General features: G+C 31.3%; 1 long non-coding RNA gene across 1 annotated transcript; it reads right to left on the reverse strand.

Moving 5' to 3' along the window:
* Window positions 1-548: 548 nt before the first annotated feature.
* Window positions 549-2,091, reverse strand: LOC124458071. Its single transcript, XR_006952984.1, has 2 exons — window positions 2,031-2,091; window positions 549-631 (listed from the first exon to the last, which is right to left on the reverse strand). It is a non-coding gene; the product is annotated as an uncharacterized LOC124458071 (long non-coding RNA).
* Between the last annotated feature and the right edge of the window lie 9,072 nt (window positions 2,092-11,163).

An 11,163-nucleotide genomic window follows, 5' to 3' on the forward strand; every position in this document is an offset into this window, starting at 1 on the left:
CCTATAGACTGCGAAATTTTTATGCATCAACCCGAAGTATATGAGGAAGTAGATAAAAATGGAGAAAATTAGTATAGAGGTTGAAAAAATCTTTGTATGGATTAAAACAAAGTGGCAGGAATTGGAATAACGTATTGCATGAAAACTTAATCGGGAAAACTTTCAAACAATCACTAGTCGACCCATGCGTTTACACGAGATTTAAAGGAAAAGATGTTACTATTCTAATAGTATGGGTAGATGATATTATCATAGTTGCTAACAATGACACATCAATGTAGAGTGTCAAGAAATCTTAAGCGACCGTTTTAAGATGAAGGATTTAGGAATATGGTCCTGGTTCTTAGGGACTGAATTGAAATGCTCAGAAACTTAAATAACAATTAGTCAAAGGCAAAATATTATTAAGTTACTAACAAAATTTGGCATGTCGGAGTGTAAACCCAAACTCACTCCATCATCTTCCGATACAAGTAAAATGTCGCATGATATATCGCCTTAGTTAGAAGATCCGAGTCTTTACTGACAAATTGTCGGTAGTCTTATACATGTTGTGACAGGAACTAGACCTGATCTGTGATTTATTGTAACAAAGCTGTCTCAAAAGATGGCAAAACCGACACAAGCAAACCTAATTGAGAGAAAGCATGTTCTTAGATACTTAAAGGATACAATAGATGAGACAATTACATTTAAAAAATGTGAAAATGTTTTAAAATTGTTTGGTTTTTCTGATTCTGATTGGGCTGGCGATGCGGGTGACAGGCGTAGTATTTCAGGTTACGGTTTCAGGTCGAGTGAGAACGGTGGTTTGGTTTCTTGGAGGAGTAAGAAGCAATCTACAGTTGCTTTGTCAACTTGTAAGGCCAAGTATATGGCATTGACTGAAGCTATTCAGGAAGAAAAATTTTTGAAACAGTTGTGTGTTGATTTGCGTATTTCTAAGGAAGGCGAGTGTGTTTTGTTGAATGTTGACAATCAGGGCGCAATTAACATAGCAAAGAACCCTATGTACCACAAAAGTTCTAAACACATAGATATTAGATATAACTTTATCAGAAGTGAAATAAGGGCTGGTAAAAAAGAAATTATGTATGTAGCAACACATGAAAATGTGGCTGATATATTTACGAAAGCTGTAAGTAAGATTAAACTAAGTAGATTCAAAACATTTACAACTGGTAAATAGGTATTAATTTGTTAATTTAGTTAATGAGCAAGTGGGGGTGTTGAGTCATGCTCATAAACCACAGAAACATGTTAAAGAAATAGTATGTGCGTAGTTTGGTTTACCTATGTATCCGTTCCCACACGGCTAAGAGCCAAGGAACAGTTATTGACGTTAGTTAAATTTCCTTATGTACAATGTATAGCTTAAATAGAGGAACTATACTGACCAATAATAATATTTGTTACTTGTAATAAAGATTATAAATACTGCTCTGTAAAATAACAAAAATCAGTTCGATCATTAAGTTCACTCGTAGTTGTTACTGAGGCAATAAAAACTAAAAAGACGTCTACTAAATTAGGTTATATGAGAGAGATGGAGCATGAAAGAAAAGGCTTAAGTAAAGGACGTTAGCTCACCTGCAATCTACATACTTAAGTAAAGGACGTTAGCTCACCTGCAATCTACATACTTAAGTAAAGGACGTTAGCTCACCTGCAATCTACATACTTAAGTAAAGGACGTTAGCTCACCTACAATCTACGTACTTAAGTAAAGGACGTTAGCTCACCTGCAATCTACGTACTTAAGTAAAGGACGTTAGCTCACCTACAATCTACGTACTTAAGTAAAGGACGTTAGCTCACCTACAATCTACATACTTAAGTAAAGGACGTTAGCTCACCTACAATCTACGTACTTAAGTAAAGGACGTTAGCTCACCTCTAATCTACGTACACTCCCGTGCACACAGATTAAATTTAGCAATCGACAAATCACTCTCAGATGTTGAACCATTCCAAAAAAGTACACTTCAATCTATTTACACTTTTTTTAAAGAAAGCAACCAGTCACATACCGTTTTTGGTGATGGAATTTGTAACAGCAAACCAAAGCTCACACTTCAATCCTAATGTGAACCAGGTGTTTGTGTCGTTACAAAGCCATCAATGCAGTTACTCGACAAGTAAAGATTATTAACAAAGCGTTGGTTTAATTAACAAAACATAAGGATCCAAAAACATCACCGCAAGCGAATTTATAACTAGATTCTGCTTTGTTTTTTTAAAAATAAAATTGTGAAATATCATAAATATACATATTTATAAAGTAACAGTATGGATGTTATCAGTGCTTGTAAACAGCACACAGAAACTTTTTTGCTCTTCAATGTTGTCAGAACGACAAAAACTTTTACAGTGTGTGGCAAATAGCAGGAAACAAAATGTTATGAGAGACACGAAATTTTTCCTTCAAATATGCAACTGAACCAAGAATTTATAATGATCACAGTATCACAGATATTGCTTATCATGCATCGAGCAAACACTTAATTTGTTGTTTTAGTGGACAAAGATAACTTTTTACCGTTGGTGACGTAGTGTTATATGACAACCCAGCAGAATTTTTCCCAAACAATTTTTACCTAAGTTTACATTTTTTTTGACTTTCCATAATGTATGAATCATGAGTGTAAATGCACACACCAACCAAACAGAAAAAGAAACTCCTTAAACTAAGAACGACAACGACCAATTTTGCTTAAGAATCATCAATTTTGTGTCAATACTTATGAATTTTACGTTGACGTCAAATAAAATTTATTAAAGTTAATTGTTTTCAGTTGATCATGCATAAGATGCTCTGCAAGAGATTCAAATAAGAAGTAAAAAAAATGTTGTCCTTCTTCATAAAAGCCATGTAAGATAAAATTAAAATCATTCCGCATTTATGATATGCATAACTGAAATTCTGTGACGTGTTATTATTTTGACACATCCTGTTAATTTTTTAGACCTGTTGTATGAATAATAATTGAAATGAACCATCGGAATATTTGGTTAATTACATCGTATTGCTAGCGATGATGCTGGAATATTCAGTGTTTCCCAACGTTAAATTATCTAAAATTTATTTGTGATTGTTTAAAAAAACCCATCAAAATCAACAAATGTTATTCCTGTCAAAAATGCCTTTCAACAAAGACAGAGAAAGAACACAAAATTAGTGATCATGCAAATTCGTAGCAACAAATTGTTCCATAGTTATCTAACGCGAAATTTGCAAAATATAAAGATCTAGATATTAAACTTCACACTCTCTTTCAATGTAAATATTCTGGTCCTATATTCACTATATTATTAATGGTTGTACGTTGACATATAATCTAAATTGATCAAAGATCTTTAAAATCTTGTTGACTGTTTTTGGTTGACGATTCAGAATATGTTTAACAAAAGATTTGTAAATTGTATAAGACGTAACAAATTAATGAAAAAAGTAAAATGTTGTACACGTCTTGATAAAAGCCATGTTAGAAAAAGTAAAAATATTGCACATGATGATATACACAACTGAAACTCATAATTTTGATTCATCTTGTTGATTTTTTAGCCGTGCCGTACCAATGATGATTGAAAAGACTAGTATAAAAAATAAAAATTTTATATGTGCACTAAAATTTTAAGTACCATGTAAAAACTAAGTACACGACTAAGAAACACAACACGTTTCTTTGACTTGAAAAAATTTTTTAACATTAACTCAAACTGTCAATGATTCATTTAAATCTTTACAATCTTACAAACGCAAAGAATATTTGCCAATATATTTTTAACTTTTTTTGATAACAAGTTCAGGTGAATGTGATATTTGATACTCGTGTTAGGAGAGACTCTCTCTTTGATTGAAGTGTGAAGTGTTATGTGTGAAGTGTGAGATTTAGATAAAAACTAATAAAAGAATAAAAACGGTTTTATTACTTCTTCAAAACAAAAAAATTGATACATGGACACAAAGCATTAAATCAGAAGGTTAAAATACACCATTACATAAAGAGAGTAAACTTTAAAATCAACATACCTGCACAAATTCTGAAAGATTAAAAACGACGCAACCAACTACATGATGTGTTTGCTTCTGCTTGATAATAAAGAAATCAGAATGTTAAATAAATGCTTGATTTTAATCACCTGCTGTTTTTATTGTAAAATATTGAATTCTGGTCATACCCAATTAAATATGAAATGCAAATTTCTTATTTTAGCTATTACTGAAGTAAAAACAAAGAAGTTTTGTCTTGGAAGCTTTATCTCAATAAACCTTTCATAGTTTACTACAATATATTTCAATTATTGAGCGTCCTGACTTACATGCAAACTGACTGAAGTAATCATAAAGGAAGACGGAGCAGCCAGCCTTTTACAAGTAAGATAGCTCAAAAATTAAAGATTTATAATTTAGGAATTTAAGAAAATCGATAAACAGGGCTACTCTGATATTGTCAGCGTTCCAACTTTGAAACGAGATCAATGAAGTTTTGTCATTTGGCAAACTTTTGATCCGGATAACCAAATACTTTGATCAGGGGCGTGAGAAGCAAGTAAAAGTTAGAGGGCTCAAGATTTTAGGGGCATTCTTTACTTAAAAAAGGGAATTTCAAAGTAATTACTCTCGAAGTGTCTAGTTTTGAATAAATTTGTTACATCTCAGTAATCAGAGATACTTCAAAATTGATAGCGTTTTAACTTGAGACTTCATCATGCAAAGTTTTGTCATTTTGTGAACTTTTGACGCGATCAAATATTTTAAATAGTCTATCTTACAACAAGTTGAACAATTATAGACCACAAAAAAATCACTTGTACTATCACGTGAAGAAATGAGCTTTTTAATCCAAGTTGGTGCAGTTTCAAAAGACATACCTAGCAAAACGTTTTTATGTCATCATCTGTGTTAGCAATAGATAAATATGTAGATGACTGTATGAATGAGGAAAAAATTCTTCTTGATAAAATCCATGTTACATAAAATTTGAAATATTGCACATAATGATATGCATAAGTGAACTTCTGTGACTGTCATTATTTTGACACATCCTGTTGATTTTTCAGACCTGTTGTATGAATAATATTTGAAATGAACCATTGGAATATTTGATTAACTATATCGTATTGCTAGCGAGGATGCTGGAAAGTTCAGTGTTTCCAACGTTAAATTATCTAAAATTTCTTTGTAATTGTCTAAAAAAAAACCATCATTATCAACAAATGTTATTCATATCAAAAATGCCTTTCAACAAAGAGACAGAAACAATACAAAAATAGTGATCATGCAAATCTGTAGCAACTAATTGTTCCATAGATATCTAACGAAAAATTTGCGAAATATAAACATTTAGACAATAAATTTCATACTTTCTTTCGATGTGAATGTTCCATTCCTATATTGTATAAAATGCTGTACACTTCTTGATAAAAGCCATGTTAGAAAAAGTAAAATTATTGCGGATAATGACATGCATGTCTAACATTCTTTGACGTGTCATTATTTTGACTCAACACGTTTATTTATTAACTTTGCTGTATTAATATAATTTAAAATAAACGATTGGAATAAATTGTATTGATGTGAGAAAAGTCGTATTTTCCACGTGCAATGTATCCAAAATTTATCTCTGTTTTAACATCCCACCAAAATGAATAAAATTTATCCATATAAAACATACGTGGCACTAACTTATAAGTTTTATTTAACTACAATGTTCGTGACATCAAAACAAAAAAAATTGATACATGGACACAAAACATTAAATCAGAAGGTTAAAATACACCATTAGATAAAGGGAGTAAACTTTAAAATCAACATACCTTAACAAATTTAGAAAGATTAAAAACGACACAACCAACTACATGATGTGTTTGCTTTTGCTTGATAATAAAGAAATCGGAATGTTAAATAAATGCTTGATTTTAATCACCTGATGTTTTTATTGTAAAATATTGAGTTCTGGTCATACCCAATTAAATATGAAATGCAAATTTCTTATTTTAGCTATTACTGAATTAAAAACAAAGAAGTATTGTCTTGGAAGCTTTATCCCAATAAACCTTTCATAGTTTACTACAATATATTTCAAATATTGAACATCCTGACTTACATGCAAACTAACTGAAGTAATCATAAAGGAAGACGGAGCAGCCAGCCTTTTACAAGTAAGATAGCTCAAAAATTAAAGATTTATAATTTAGGAAGTTTAGAAAATTGATAAATAGAGCTACTCTGAAATTGTCAGCGTTCCAACTTGAAACGAGGTCAATGAAGTTTTGTCATTTGATAAACTTTTGATCTGGATAAACAAATACTTTGATCAGGAGCGTGAGAAGCAAGTAAAAGTTGAAGGGTTCAAGATTTTAGGGCAGTCTTTATTTAAAAAAGGGAATTTTAAAGTAATTACTCTCGAAGTCTCTAATTTTGAATAATTTTGTTACATCTCAGTAACCAGAGATACTTCAAAATTGATAGCGTTTGGACTTGACTGTTCATCATGCAAAGTTTTGTCATTTTGTGAGCTTTTGTCGCAAACAAATATTTTAAATACTCTATCTTACAAGTTGATCAATTATAGAGCAAAAAAAATCACGTGTACTATCACGTGAAGAAATGAGTTTTTTACTCCAAGTTGGCGCAATTTCTAAAGACATACCTAGCAAAACGTTTTTATGTCATCATCTGTGTTAGGAATAAGATAAAAGATAGATGACTATACGAGTAAGGAAAGAAATTTTTATTGAGAATGTCATGTTAGATAAAATTAAAATTATTACACATAATGATATCCATTACATAAATTCTGTGACGTGTCAAAACTTTGATTCATCTTGTTGATTGTTAGCCCTGCCGTACAAATGATATTTGAAAAGACTAATGAAATTAATTGTTGGTGATAATGCAAGAAAGGTCAGTATTTTGAAATGATAAATTATCCAATGTGTTATTGGGAAAATCCCACCTAAATCAACAAATGTATCAATATAAAACATATGAAGTGCGAATTCCATCACGAAAATGACATTCAGGTTTTTTGTGACAAATCTACCAAAATTCTGGACATAAGAACAATGACACTATGATAGGTAAACTTTATAATCAACATACCTTAACAAATTTAAAAAGATTAATGGAGACGCAACCATCTACATGATGTCTTTGCTTTTTCTTGATAATAAAGAAATTGGAATGTTCAATAAGTGCTTGATTTTAATCACCTGCTGTTTTTATTGTAAAATATTGAATTCTGCTCATAACAGCGAGACGATAAAATGAGATGAGCAAATTTATATTTTGGCTATAATTGAAATACACACGACAGGGATTGATTTAGAAATTTTATTGCAAATTCAATTTCAATTCAACTCAGTCAACTTATAAATGTTGTACAAATTTAACTATTATTAATTTTCAGTATTGACATGGGTGTGCTGGACCAAAAACATCAAGATGCAGACACTATTTTGCTCGACGAAAGCGGAAATCCTTTACATGCAGTGTCGTAGTTAGACATGAAGAAAGACATGAACTTCTGGGGAGCATATTTTCTAACGCCAAACGCGTGAACCTTTCTAACGAGGTCTCTAAAGTCATGCTCACACTTGGAAAATCTCTAAATCTGGAGTTCTTCAGTAACGATTTCCGGTGATTAATGATTTAAACTTATTCGCAACAGTAAAAACATTATTTTCATTGTTTACTTGAACAAAGCTACTGCCCAAATCCTTGGATTTAATTTTAAAATTTCTTTGTGAGAAAATTTCACCTAGTGTTGTAAGGAGGACTTTCAAAGTAATTACAGCATTACTGAGGTTAATTTAGTATCTTAAATAGCAGTGCTTCTATCAAAATTGTGAGGATGTCGTGATATTGTCATGATAAATTAATTCTCCTTGGTGACATGTCAATAAAAAAATGTTCAACTGGGTTTTAACCAAAAGCATAATTTTATCACTTATAATGTCGGATTTTTCTTTACAATAACTACAAAAAGTGGGCCGTTCAGATTGTGGGACTACATGCTTTAGCTTTGTAAGCTCCCCCCTCGACTTTTGATTGCAGCGTTTGTTTGAGGACAGTGTTAACTTACAGATTAGAGGGAGGCTTTTATCCCATCTAATCCCAAAAAAGGTGATTACGATGATTTGGTTTAAGGGTTTCTCATAAAATCTTTGATTGGCTAATCTATAGTCTAAAACAAATATGGCGGATTCAACTCTCGTCTTTTGTCTTTCAAAAATTTTAATTGACGATATATTTTCTTACTTGGAACAACAGAATGCTTTCTGTTAGGATTGTAGATGCAGAATTTTACGTGGGAAAACTTATAGATGGCTTAGATATTTTGTTTTCTAAATTTCGCGAGGCGAATGTTAACCGTGTTCCAGTTTTGAGGATATTTGGCTCAACTCCTGGTGGACAGAAAACTTGTGTTCATATTCATGAAGTATTTCCTTACTTATACATACCTTACGATGGAACTAAACCCACAGATAAATATCTGAAACAATTTACGACAAGTGTAGACTTTGCTGTTCAAGTTGCGTTTGGTAGAACATCATCTTCTATGAAATATGTTTATAAAACTGAAATTGTTAAAAAAATGTTAGTTATTTTCCTTGTTTTCTCCTCATGTTGACCAAGCTTACTATTATTAAATCTTTTTGACTCTCTTCTCTACATCACAATACAAAATCTTCTATTTTCGACCCAATAACGTTTCAATATTATTCACTCAAAATGATTGTATTTTTTAGACCATTTTATGGTTATCATGAGAACGAAGAAGAGTTTTTTAAGATGGAGTTGTACAATCCAAGAATAATTCTCAAGTAAGATATATTTTTCATGTTGTTCTAACATAAAACGACATCAAAATTTTTCATTTTTCTCAGACTTGTTGATCTTCTTCAGAATGGAGCTATATTGAACAAGTCATTTCAACAACACGAATCTCATGCTCCTTATATTCTACAAGTACTTATTGTTTTTTATTATTAATAAGGAAATAACACATCTTTGATTGTTTTAACCTAGACTGGAGTGGTTAGTTTGTAAACTGTGCACCAGTTAGGGGGCAAGGCCTGCAAAGTTTGTTTTCCCATTCATTGTTTTTCAAAGTAATTGTTTAAAGCAATCTTTGTATTGTACATAGGAGTAAAAAATGGGCTGACTTTTGTACCGACATCAAAGATGCGACATTTGCATATATAGGTGTCTCATTAGACTCTGAAGATGACTACCGTAAAGGTTGTCGAAACGTCAGTCAACAGTGAACAGAAATTTGTATATTTACACAGCAAAGCCAGTGTTTGAGCTGTTTAGAAAACTTACTAAGCACTAATAAATTTTTCATGTAGATATTGTTCATTACATGTTTGTAAATGTAGATCGTCCAGGTTCGTATAGTCCTGAGAAGGACTGTTTTTGTTGTTTAACTCTGAAGATGACTACCGCTAAGGTTGTCGAAACGTCAGTCAACAACAACAAAAACAGTCCTTATCAGGACTATACCAACCTGGACGATCTACATTTACAAACAAGTAACGATACTACCGGGCTCAAATCATTTACTTTATTTAGAGTCAATGCTCAATTCAGATGACTGAATTTACATTTAAAAATTAGTTTAACTTTGGAATGATTCTTTGTGATAACTATCTTTACAGTTGATATTCATCGTTTTAATGTTTGTTATTTGTCATTATTAAGAAATTTATGCCTGGATCCTTCTGTGAAAAAAGTCAGTCGTTGTGGACTTGAAGTTGATGTAATTGCTGAAGACATCTTGAATCAAATAAATGTTGAAAGTAAAGTTTACTTATCTTTATGTCTTCATTTTACTGTTTATACATCTTTAATGAGTTTATTATGTTTATGAAGGTTGTATTGGTCATAATCCATGTATAACTGCTATGTGGGAAGATTAAAGACAACGAAGACGAGATATTGGACTATCTTCACAAGTTGCTCTTCCTGTTTCACAAGGTAAGATACAAAAAAGTACATGTCACATCATTGTATAGCTCACAATACATTTCATGTATTTTATATTGTCATGGTATTTATGATTTATGAGACTCTGACTTATATATCCCACAATGCAGCTGTTTTCTAGTGCATAAAATTTCATGTTTTTTTAACTTTAAACATTGTCATCGTTACATGAAGATGTGTACAACTGCTCTTTTATTAATTTTCTTTTACTTAACAGTTGACAATACTTATGGGTAAAGGAGGCGGGTTAACAATACTTATGGGTAAAGGAAAGGTAACAATACTTATGTAGATTATAAAGGTCCATTAAATATTTTTTTGCATATTTAAAAGAAGTATCTCCAAATTAACACTGAATGTAATTTTATGTCTTTTACTGTCGTGCTGTCTATCTTAAGAATTCATTTTTAATTTGTTTTTAACTGACCGTTAAGGTTCAGCTAAAGCCATGCCTAGAGAGCACCAGAAACGTATTTCTGAATAATTAAAAAGACAGTTATTTTAAAAATACGATATAGTTTTCTACGTTGTAAGCGAAGAGTCTATGTGAACAATTTACTTTTTATTTTTTTGCTTGTTTCAACAAGTTATGGGGCAGTGTTGCCATATGGCAATAAAATCAAATGATTGAATGGAAAACTAATGGGAACATTCGCAAGTTAAAGTGTTAATAAGATATTTATATTACAATAAGAAATGAGGACTGATCTAAATAAAAAAATATTTAGACTCATGAAAGTCAAATAGTGTCTACTTGTCTAAAACGTTTTGATATTGTACTCATGTAAGTTTTTTTATCAATTTTTTGTTACTAATTTAATTCATTAATTTCGCCTAAGAAGATTTTACAATGGCATCTAACATATTAGGATACTTTATATGTATACATGTAACTTAGAATATTTCGGAGTTGAGACTTCTATCTTTTGCATTATCTCTTGATTTTCTTTTTTTATCAGTTATCAACTCTGTTAGACTTCGGGGACCAGAAATTTCTATTGGCAAAGGTCGTGTAGAAGTATTTTACAATGGAGAATGGGGAACAATTTGTGATGATAGCTGGGATATGATGCTAAAGTTGTGTGTCGACAACTTGGTTATGACTATTATTTCAGGGCTTTACTAGGAAGTTATGTTCCTTATGACAGTGGAAGAATATGGTTAGA

Source organism: Xenia sp. Carnegie-2017, unplaced genomic scaffold, assembly GCF_021976095.1.
Source record: "Xenia sp. Carnegie-2017 unplaced genomic scaffold, XeniaSp_v1 HiC_scaffold_6, whole genome shotgun sequence".
Taxonomy (NCBI): domain Eukaryota; kingdom Metazoa; phylum Cnidaria; class Anthozoa; order Malacalcyonacea; family Xeniidae; genus Xenia; species Xenia sp. Carnegie-2017.